General features: G+C 40.3%; 1 protein-coding gene and 1 pseudogene across 3 annotated transcripts in view; one reads left to right on the top strand and one right to left on the bottom strand.

The window, feature by feature from the left end:
• RERE (arginine-glutamic acid dipeptide repeats) overlaps positions 1–12,161 on the top strand; it is a 468,771-nt gene that overhangs the window by 65,672 nt on the left and 390,938 nt on the right. The gene's annotated exons all lie outside the window — the stretch shown is intronic.
• Positions 3,720–4,548, bottom strand: LOC108282401 (annotated as a pseudogene).

Raw genomic sequence — 12,161 nt, 5'->3', positions numbered from 1 at the left:
TAAGTGAAAGGGATTCTGAGGTAAAGATTTGGTATAAAAAGAATATAAAACTGCAAAGGAAGGGCTTCTCTGATGAAATCTATGTATGGAACTAACACTGGGTCTCAGTAGCCTACTAGTTGCTATAGGAATAAGCACAGTATTCTGGACTTTTCAGAACAATAATCCATGCATGTTCTGCATGTCCTTTCACCTGTTAGTGCAGGTAGAATAAGTTTGACTTTGGTATAGTTTAGGAACTCTAAAAGAAATTGAGCTTGTTCCCTTTCAACCTCCTCTTAAATTCTTCCATCAGAGAGGTTTTCCCATAGGTGCCAGGTATTAAAAACTTGTTTCCTGTAAGAATATTGCCTTTATTACTATAGATTGCTATTTATTTGGAGATACTACACATATAGGGTGTCGTAAGGAGCAAATGAGAGACTAGATACAAAATGCTTGGCATAATCCCTGGCATGTCCTAAGTGTTTTTTCCAGTAGCAGGGCTGGCAGAGGTACAGTTGCTGGATGTTTATAAACAGAGGTTGCTTGAATAAGTATGTTTTAGAGTTATTGAGAGATTGTCATGATGGACAACAGAACTCCACCTGTTTTGGGAAGTGTGCTCAGATGTTTCAAGCACTTTGGAGCAGCTCATATTGTAGATAGATAGTTAAGGTTGATAATTCCTTTTGAAATGTTACGTTCAGTATTAGAGTAGTTTGAAGCTATGAAAGACAAAGCATGATTGAAAATTTTATTAACCCAGGGACTTTCTGTAGCTGATAAATAGTGAAGATTAATTTTAGAGAGAATAGAAAAAAATAGAGATGGATTTTACATGTAGAAATATATATTTCAAATCATGTCGAGAGAAGGTGTTTCAGAATATTAAAAGTGGTTTTCAGGTAGTGAGAGCGCCAGCTTTTTCAGTCTCCAACTGAACAGTATTTAAAATATGTCTTTGCAGAAATCTTAAAATATCAGGCATTTCTGCAATATTCCATACAAGTGAAAGAACAACTTTTTATCAAAAAGTTTGGTAAAATATGTCTGGATACTTAAAAATTGCTGTAATTAGTTATAAAAGGGGATTTATTAAGAAAACTTTAAGCTCTTAGTCTGTTAAAAATCAGAGCTACTATTTGTGACTGCTTTTTTAAAAACAAAGATGATATTTAAAAAAACTCCAAATTAAATGAGACATTAAAATCTTAATTGTTCATAGTTCTCAAGCATTTATTCAGATTCTTCTTTGGCATATCTCTGATGCTCTTCCTGTTAATATAACCATTAACTTTGAGAGCTTGGAGGATCTGTAGCATTTCTTTCACAAACCTTAGTGGAAACTGTAAAAGAGGCACGTAGGAGAAATTATCTAAAAAATGGCCAGGCGTGGTGGCTCACGCCTGTAATCCCAGCACTTTGGGAGGCCAAGGTGGGCAGATCACCTGAGGCCAGAAGTTCAAAACCAGCCTGGCCAAAATGGCGAAACCCCATCTCTACTAAAAATACATAAATTAGCTGGGTGTCATGGTGTGCACCTGTAATCCCCGCTACTTGGGAAACTAAGGCAAGATAATCGCTTGAACTTGGCGGGCACAGATTGCAATAAGCTGAGATTGCACCACTGTACTCCGGACTGGGCAACAGAGCAAGACTCCATCTCAAAAAAATATTATCTAAAAAATAAAATTAAATGTGTCTTTTCTACAATACCGTTTGCAGATCCTTTGCCAATTTTATTTTAGCTAGACAGCCTTGCTGTGTTGCCCAGGCTGGAATCCAGTGGTATGATTTCAGCTCACTGCAACCTTTGCCTCCTGGCACCAAGCTATTCTTGTGTCTCAGCCTCCTGAGTAGTAGCTGGGACAGCAGGTGCCTACCACCACGTCTGGATAATTTTTATATTCTTAGTTGAGATGGGGTTTCACCATGTTACCCAGGCTCATCTAGAACTCTCGAGCTCAGGTGATCTGCCCGCCTTGGCCTCCCAAAGAGCTGGGATTACAAGTATGAGCCACCGTGCCCGGCCTAGAAAGGTCTTTTTATATATAATCTTAATCAAGAGTCAAAGGATTTGGCCCGGTTCGGTGACTCATGCCTGTAATCCCAGTATTTTGGGAGGCCCAAGGCAGGTGGATCGCTTGAGGTCCAGAGTTTGAGACCAGTCTGGCCAACATGGCGAAACCTCGTGTCTACTAAAAATGCAAAAATTAGCTAAGCATGGTGGTGGGCGCCTGTAATCCCCTACGCAGGAGGCTGAGGCAGGAGAACTGCTTGAACTCAGAAGACGGAGGCAGCAGTGCGCTGAGATCATGCCACTCCACTCCAGCCTGAGCAGCAGCGGGGGAGATGCCTCATGCCTTCCTGAAAAAGAGTCAAAGATTTTAATATATTGTTTGCTTCATTATATTATACATGTACTAGGGACTGAAAATGCTAATTAAATGGTTCTGATTAGTATATGTATTAATAGAGATATTTAAATTCATTTTGGAAAAAATTAAATTATTACTCGCTTTTTTCAGGGAAAATATCTTTTCAATGGGAAACCTTTGTTGGTAATTGCCATGGCATTTTCTTAGTGATTTTTCTTCCTATCTACTGTGTGTAGCTTTTGAGCATTGTGGAAGATGTCCACAGAATCCAATCCTCCCAGGGAATTCCCTAGCGTGACTGACTTTGAAGGGTCCTTGTTGCTGCAGTTATACTGATCTGTGTGCTAGAGTGAGGTGCTGTGTGAAACCTGGAGAGTTCTGAGCCCATCACTGGGTCCTCTGCTTCAAGCATTTCTCTACTCCTTTTCCTGGCAGTTTATTAAAAGGAATACTTAATATATTTACTGTCAGTTTGGTACCTACATAACTTCAGCTGTCATATGACAGGTAAACAGTGTCCTAAAATTTTGTGACTAACAACAGTGTTTGTAGTGACTTATGGCATTTGATACAAAGAAATAATGTGATTCATGCAGTAAAATACATATTTGTTCTATTTCTTGTTTTAAAAAGACTATTGATGTTATACAAATCTGTGATATTTAATATGGGCTAGTCAGTGGCAAGAGTATGATTATATTTGGTAGCTAAAATTAAAAAGTTGTGGCAAAAAAAAAAGAACACAAATACAAAATTGTCTGAATCAGAGGCAGAGCCTGACGGGGGATCATGACTCTTGACCCTTCATCGATGACTGCAGCAACCTTGAGGGAAATCTTATTTTGGGAGTAGATATTTTAAAGGCACAGATGATAAAATGTTTTAGAGTTTATTTAATAAATTTATTTTTAATTTGTATTTTAAAAATTTTATTTTACTTTAGATTCAGGGACTACATTGCATGCTACATGGGTATAGTGTATATTAGTGGAGATTGGGCTTCTAGAATGCCTGTTACCTAAATTGCGAACATTGTACCATTAGGTATAATTTTTCAACTCCCTCCTCCCTCCCAACCAACCCTCTTTTGGAGTCCTCAGTGTCTATTATTTCCATCATTATGTCCATATGTATTCATTGTTTTGTTATCACTTATAAGTGAGAACGTGGGGTATTTGGTTTTCTGTTTCTGAGTTAGTTCACTTAGGATAACGGCTTCTAGCTCCATTTATGTTGCTGTAAAGGACATGATTTCATTCCCTTTTATGGCTCTGGAGTTAATTTTTAAAAACGATGTTTTTGAAGAGATGGGGCCTTGTTATATTGCCCAGGCTGGCCTCAAGTGATCCTCCTCCCTTGGCCCCGCAAAGTGTTGGGATTACAGGTGTGAGCCAGATACTGTTTATTAACCAACCAGCTTAGAAAAATAATCATGGTAGACACTAGACACCTCAGTTCATTCTTCTAAGAAGCCTGTTGATCTGACCCTCCCTGTTGCCAGCATCTCCGTCTTCTACAAAATGAATGGTCTTTTCCTTCATTCCACCTTGTGGAGAAGATAATTTGAAAGGCCACAGAAGTTACTTGCTTCTTTGAAGCATTTTCCAACAGTATAGAGCCCATGAATCAGATCCTCCATGCAAATGATGCCATATTTACCAAGAGGTCAAGCAATCAAAGCGTTATCTGTCAAAGTAATTTGCTTCTTACTGATTTTGCCATAACCACGCTTATAGATTAGTTCATTTACTGACTTCAGATTTGGGTTCCCCTATGCAATATATGGCTCCACAATCCTCAGCATGTTAACTAAAGCCTTGTTGAGCTTCACAAAGGTCCCACTGAAGATTTGACGAAAGCAAAGAAGCTGCAACACCTTTCAGACCTTTGGGCTCACACCATTGATACCTCTGATCCTGATGACAAAGGCCAATTTGGGTTCTGCAGGTACACAGAAGTTGCCAGCTTTTCTTTCCATCCTCGCCATTTGAATTGTAGTTCTGTACCTCTGCCTGTATTGTTTGTGATAGGGCTTCGCTTTTTCATAGATAAGCTTCCTCCTTGCCTTTCAAAGCATGTTTTGGGCAAATTTCTTTCTTAGGCACTTGATCTTCAGCTCTATCCCTCACTTTCTCTTAAGGGTTTCTGGCACAGCAGGTATCTCTTTCTTCTCTTCATCACCCTCCATGGTTCCAGCTGGAAAAAGAGGCTACTGGTTTTTAAAAGACTACTGGGTTGATGACACTCACAGATGTTGAACGAGGTAGAATGGTTTCTACATGTAGCACTTTACCACCCAAGTCGTAGCCCTCATCTTCTCTTACCTTGACTATTACAACACTCATTTATTCAACACATTGACTACTATGTGCCAGGCATGGTTCTAGAACTAACAGCCTCCTAATTTCTGTCCAGTCTTTCACTTTTATCACTCCATAATCCATTCTTTTTTTTTTTTTTTTTTTTTTTTTTTTTTTTTTTTTTTTTTTTTTTTTTTTTTTTTTTTAAGGCAGAGTCTTGTTCTATCACTCAGGCTAGAGTACAGTGTCATAATCTTGGCTCACTGTAACCTCAGCCTCTTGGGTTCAAGCGACTCTCATACCTCAGCCTCCCAAGTAGGCACCCGCCACCACACCTGGCTAATTTTTGTAATTTTTTGTGTTTTTTTGAGATGGAGTTTTACTCTTGTTGCCCAGGCGAGTGCAGTGGTGCAATCTCGGCTCACCACAACCTCTGCCTCCTGGGTTCGAGCGATTCTCCTGCCTCAGCCTCTGGAGTAGCTAGGATTACAGGCATGCAGCATCATGCCCGGCTAATTTTGTATTTTTAGTGGAGACGGGGTTTCTCCATGTTGGTCATGCTGGTCTCCAATTCCCAACCTTAGGCGATCTGTCCACCTTAGCCTCCCAAAGTGCTTGTGTTATAGGTGTGAGCTACTGCGCCCAGACGAGGTTTCACTGCATTGGCCAGCTTGGACTTCAACCTGGCCTCAAGTCACCCATCTTTCTTGGCCTTCCAGAGTGATGGGATTACAGGCATGAGCCACTGTGCCTAGCCTGTAGTTCATTCTTTACACCGAGTTGGAGGAGTGGGATTGCTTTTTCAGAAACACAGATCACCTCATTCTCTTACTTAAAACCCTTCAGATTCTCATTCCACTGGGAATAAAATAATAGCTTTTTCCCCCTGCTCTGGTTGTATACTAGCATGGCTGACAACTTCTGAGGCTCTGATGTAACTGACCACCCTCCACTTGCTCCCTTAGCATCGGTCACATTGGCCTCCTGTCCTTTCTGTTGTTGTAGGAACTGACAAGATAACTCTCACCTAGGTTTATTGCATTTATCATAATGGCCTTGATGCTGTTCCTTCAGATTTTTTCTTCATTTGCTTCATCTTGTAATTTAGATCTCATTTCAACATTATTCCTTAGGGAGGCTCTCCCTGGCTTTCAGTCTAAAGTAGTGCATTACTCTACATCACCTTATCTGTTTTATTTTTTTTTTCAGAGCAAAGCAGTGTTGTTTTCATTTTTACTTATGTATTATTTGATGCCTTTCTTGTGAGTTCCATAAAAGCATTATCTACAATTAAATTCCCAGTGGCAGGAATAATTCTCAGAGTATAATAAACTCTCAAGAAACATTTTAAAAATGAATGAATAAGCTCACAGTGGTCTCCTTCACATATCTCTTTTGGAGTCTATCATTATAGGAAGTTGTTAGTATGAGGTGGTTAGGAGCACTGATACCGCTTACTGATTGGGTGACCTTGGACATGTTACTTAACTCCTTCAGCTTTTCTATTCCTTATCCAAAAATTGTGATAATAATAATTATACCCACTTCATGGAGTGGTTTTGATGATTAAAAGAACAGATAATTAAATACTTGTAATGCAAGTAAAGCAGTACCTGGCACACAGCTTACCGAGATCTTGACGAATGTTAGCCATTATTATTACCATCATCACTGTCCCTCATGCCTATCAAGTGCCAGAATAGAGACCCACTTATTTAATTAGCTCCTCTTTTTAAAATATATATGTTCTGATACCTCATTATGAAATACTTAAGACCTATTTGGGCTTTCTAGGAATGGCGGTTTTGATTGGATAAGAAAGGAGTAATTTCGTAAGGTGGGACTAGGTCTGATGAGGTCCTTGAAATGCTAAAGTCCACACTTTGGGGTTGGGAAGAAAGACAAAAGGAGAAATTGAGCAATCACCAAATTTTTCATACTTGACAATATTAATGTGAATCTTGAAGTTGGGATGCTACCAAAAATTGCTTGGTAAGTTGCTGGTGCTGGAATTAATCCATGCATATTGATGAAGAAAGCTCTGACACTTTTGGCTCTGTTTCCATAATCTATAGGATTCTTAACTGCATACTTATGTTGGAGCACAAAGCTTGTGTTTGGAACTGAAGACCGTATCTGATGATAGTATGGAGAATGGATGGAAGGGGAAGGCTGTGCAAGATATCACAAGGTAACCTCTGAGACTGTTGCGGTAACTGAGTTTAGAGATGGGGAAGCTCTGAACTAAGGTAGTGATGGTGTGAGAGTGGTTGAGAGAAGGCATCTGGCATGGGGCTGAGGGAAGAGTCGAAGATAATTCCCATGTTTCTGACTTAAGTGACTGTGGATGAGTTAGCCCACATTTGAGTCTCAGCTCGACTATTTAACAGCATAATAGCTTTTGGCAAGTTACTTCATTTTTCTCAGCTTAGTTTCATTACCCGTAAAATGGTAGAGGTAAATAAGGGTGCTTCTCTCTCAGAATTGTCTTGAACTTCCGATGAAATTATATGTAGTTGTATACAACTACTTTAGTAATATGGGAAGTTATGGCCAGGCGTGGTGGCTCACGCTTATAATCCCAGCACTTTGGGAGGCTGAGGCGGGTAGATCACTTGAGGTCAGGAGTTTAAGACCAGCCTAGCCAATATGGTGAAACCCCATTTCTACTAAAAAAAATACAAAAATTAGCCGAGCGTGGTGGCACACGGCTGTAATCCCAGCTACTTGGGAGGCTGAGACATGAGAATTGCTTGAACCTGGGAGATGGAGGTTGCAGTGAGCCAAGATTGCACCAGTGCACTTTAGCCTGGGCAACAGAGCAAAAATCCATCTGGAAAAAAAAAAAAAAGAAAATTATTAGCAAATATACCTACTCTCTTATTATCTTTAGTAACAATTAGGATAGGAAATGATATTAATGAGATAATCAGATTAGTGAGTAAAGGAGGATTAGGTTTTAGGTGTAAAATGTATATGAGATACCTAGTTAGAGAATTCCAGTTCACTGGTTGCATATGGGCTTTAAGTTTAGGATGCTGGTTCTGTACCTAATTAGAGTATCTTAAATATAGTAGATACTCAGTAAATCAAGTACGAATACCATGTGTTGATTTATCCGTCTTTCCAAAGTTGTAGTTGGTAGCAAAAAATTCAGGACATTTACAAAAAAAAAAAAAATCGAACAAAATCTGTTCTGAGCCTTCATCACCTCTGGCCTGGTTACCTTAGCAGGTTCTTAATAGGTCTTGTTCTCACTGCCCACCTCCTGCTCCCATGCCCACTCCTGTGCCAGTTATTTCACAGCACAGCAAGCCTAAGGATCCCCTTAAAAGTTAAGTCAGATCCTGTCCCTCTTGTGCTTGGGACTTTGCAATGGCTTGACCTTTCTTTCACAATGCCATCTTGGGGGGTCTTCTCTCTCTCTCTCTCTCTCTCTCTCTCTCTCTCTTTTTCTCTCTCACCCTGCCATCTCCCTTCTCTCTCTTACTCCCTCCCTACCTCCTTTACTCTCTCTTCCTCCCCATCCCCCTTCTGCCTACTCCTCCTCTCTCACATGCCCCCCAACACCCCCCTCCTCCGCCACCTTGCTTGCTGCAGCTACACAGGCCTTCTTGTTGTTTCTCTTACTGCTAGGTGTCTTCTTATAACTGTTTCTTCGGCCCTGAGTACAATTAATTATAATGTAAGCCAGACCATGATCATGGCTCATATTAGTCAGTACAATCTCTGACTTACAGTGGTTTGACTTACAATTTTTTTAACTTTATGATGGTGTAAAAATGATACACAGTCAATAGAAGCCATACTTTGAGTACCATACAGCCATTTTGTTATTCACTTTACAGTATTCAATAGATTACATGAGCTATTCCAGTTTATTATAAAATAGGCTTTGTATTAGATGATTTTGCCCAATTATAGATTAATATAAGTGTTGTGAGCATATATCACATAGGGTAGGCCAAGCTATGATGTTTGGTAAATTAGATGTATTAAATGCATTTTCAACTTGCAGCATTTTCAGCTTTTTCAATGGGTTTGTCAGGCTTTCTTCATGTTATAGGAAGGATGGCTGCCTACAGCTCTAGGCTTCCCTGTTGCTAGGGGATCTAGCAAAAAGGGACACCCCCCCTTTTTTTTCCTGGTGGTTCTAGCAGAAGTTATGGGGAAGATTCTCAGTGGTTGTGCCTGAGACACGGGCCCATTCTTGAACAAGTTGTGGTGGCCAAGAGGATTTAGTATGCTGAGCACCCCTGGATCCACCCAAACTACACCCAGACTACAGATTATTAGGTCCCCATAAGAAGTGGTAATTCCCTAGAATAAAGTGAATGAGGAGGGTGCTTTGTTAAACAGACAAAAGCTATCATCAGACTATGATTTACATTAACATAGATACAATCTCTTTGATCAGAGATATAAACAGAGTACTTTGACAATACCCTGAAGGCAACAAATAATTCTGATTTTGAGGATCAAAGAAATTTTCACAGAGTTTAGATTTAAACTGGGCCTTTTAAAAGAGGAATTTTATTTGGTTTTGTTTTGAAATAGACTCTTGCTCAGTAGCCCAGGCTGCAATGTGGTGGCAGGATCATGGCTCACTGCAGCCTCAACTTCCGGGTTCAAGTGATCCTGCTTCAGCCTCTCAAGTAGCTGGGACCATAGGCATGTGCCACCATGCTTGGCTAATTTTTAATTTTTATTTTTTGTAAAGATGAGATTTCCCTGTGTTGCCTAGGCTGGTCTTGAATTCCTGGGCTCAAGGGATCCTTCTATCACAGCCTCCCAAAGTGCTAGTATTACAGGTGTAAGCCACTGTTCGCAGCCGTTAAGAAAGAGATTTTAAAACAGAAAAGAAAGGGAATATATGTTAGGGGTGGAAAAGTATGTATCCCAAGTCATGGAGGTTGGAGCATGGAGGAGAAGGGGCTGAGGCCAGAGGTCCAACCCGTATATTAGAGTATTGAGGAGTTTAAACTTCATTCAGTGAACAGTGGAATCTTGTAGAAGTTTTAAGCAGGAGTATAATCTCACCAATACCTCCTTTTGCGGAAGTTTAGCCAGATGATCATGACAGCTGAACCAGGCCAAGGGTAGTCTGGAATGGAATGGGACAGATTGGAAAACATTTGGGAGATAGAAATGAAATTATAATAGCTGGACATGCCAAGTGTCAGTAGTTGAGAAAAACGTAACCATGTGTATTAGTCTGTGTTTGTTTTGCTATAAAGAAATACCCAAGGCTGGATAATTTATAAAGGAAAGAGGTTTAATTGACTCATAGTTCTGTGTAGCTTAGAGCCTCAGGAAACTTAACAATCATGGTGAAAGGCTAAGCAGGTACCTTCTTTACAAGGTAGTAGGAGGGAATGAGGAGCAAAGGGGGAAGAGCCCCTTATAAATCCGTCAGATCTCCTGAGCACTCACCGTTATGAGAACAGCATGGGGGAAACCGCCCCCTGATCCAATCACTTCCTGCCAGGTCTCTCCCTAGACATGTGGGGGATTATGGGGATCACAATTCAAGATGAGATTTGGATGGGGATCCAGCCAAACCATATCACCATGGACGTCACTAGAATGCCCTGGAGTGAAGTGGTGAGGAGTAGTGGTTTATACCTGAGAGTTTCTGTTCATGGGCCCGCTTGACTGGAAGTAGAATAAACTGCATCTGTAGCACCATGCATATCAGGGGAAAATCAGATTTTTCTCACATGTGATGTCTGTATTCTTGGGTCTAGGTGATTTAGAAGTTTTCCATTTTAGACTATGGGCATTTTTCTCCATTATCTTGTACATACTATTTATTTTGTTTCAATAGAGTTAAGAAGTCTTTTTGAATGGGGAACATATATTTTATCTCTTTTGTCTCAGCACAAAATGCAGTGTATAACTTTACACGTTTTACCTTACTATTAACTGATTAACACCTCTCTGTGTTTTCTTATTTTATCACTAAAATTTGAAGATGATCTCTTCTGGACCACATTGTGAGCTATTTAGATCAATTCTGTGTTCCCTATTGTTTTAATGGTCACATGGCACACTGGATGGTATAATTTTTCTATCAGAATTACTTGATTTAGAATGTACCCATCAGTTATATTGCTGTGTATGTTTTAGATAGTAGGAGTGTTTAAGAATGCAGCTGATGCAGTGTTTGTGAAGAGTTGTAGTATTAGAGGATGCGTATGTGGAGAAACAAATGTGAAACGGAATTTTCCCTGCAGTTAGTATGACCCTCATAATGTTGTGAGTGGTGTGGTGTGAAATCCTTACTACTCACATATGAAACTTAAGCAGTTTACATTTTCTTTTTTGAGACAGAGTCTCACTCTTGTCACCCAGGCTGGAGTGTAGTGGCACTATCTCAGATCACTTCAGCCTCTGCCTCCCAAGTTCAAGCGATTCTTCTGCCTCAGGTTCTTGAGTAGCTGGGATTATAGGCATGTACCACCATGCCTGGCTAATTTTTTGTATTTTTGGGAGAGACAGGATTTGACCATGTTGGTCAGGCTGGTCATGAACTCCTGACCTTAGGTGATCCACCTGGGATTACAAGCGTGAGCTACCGTGTCTGGCCAGCAGTTTACATTTTCTACATCAGGGTTTTTTCATTGCTTTAGCAGGATGTAGGATTCCTTGCTTTTTGTTAAAATGTAGTGAGCACTTGGGCAGCCTTAATGATTCTTGGGTGTAGTTGGAATAGCACTTTCATTTTGAAAAGTCCTTTGGGCTCTAAGTTAAATGAAAGGGAATCATCTCTTAAACATACGTCCATTCCCCCTTGGGCAGTGTTTCATTTCACAGCCTGAGTGTTAAGATGAATTTCTGGGACTCTATTTTCTTTCATTCAACCAGTATTTATTGAGCATCTACTGTGCTTCAACACACAGTTCTAAGTGCTGAGGAGGCAGCAGTGAGTGAAACAAACCCCAATATTTCTGAATTCATGGAGAAAATATTCTAGTGAGAGAAAGCAGACAGTAATGTACAAATAAGTAAAGATTTGATGGCAAAAAGTGCTATGGAGAAAAATCAAGCAGGCATGGGGGAAATGGCAAGCTGAGATTTGGCTGAGGGAGTGGTGAACTTAAAGAATAACTGGGGAATGGTGATAGTTTAGCAAATAACTGAGGGACTGAGCCCTTTAGAAGTAAAAGCAAGATCAGTCTTGGTAGAGAGAATATCCCTGAGGTTTAGTTTCTTTTTATTGACAAGATTTTCTTCTTCGTTTTTTAGATGGAGTCTCGCACTGTCACCCATGCTGTAGTGCAGTGCAGTGGCGTGATCTCAGCCCACTGCAATCTCCGTCTCCTGGGTTCAAGCAATTCTCCTACCTCAGCCTCCTGAGTAGTTGGGACTACAGGTGTGCGCCACCACACCCAGCTAATTTTTTTGTATTTTTAGTAGAGATGCAGTTTCTCCATGTTGGCCAGGATGTTCTTGATCTCTTGACCTCGTGATCTGCCCGCCTCAGTCTCCCAAAGTGCTG

This window comes from Cebus imitator, unplaced genomic scaffold (assembly GCF_001604975.1).
Source record: "Cebus imitator isolate Cc_AM_T3 unplaced genomic scaffold, Cebus_imitator-1.0 Scaffold240, whole genome shotgun sequence".
Lineage (NCBI taxonomy): Eukaryota > Metazoa > Chordata > Mammalia > Primates > Cebidae > Cebus > Cebus imitator.
The sequence above is the reverse complement of the archived record's forward strand: the minus strand, read 5'-3'. Positions and strand labels throughout refer to the sequence as shown.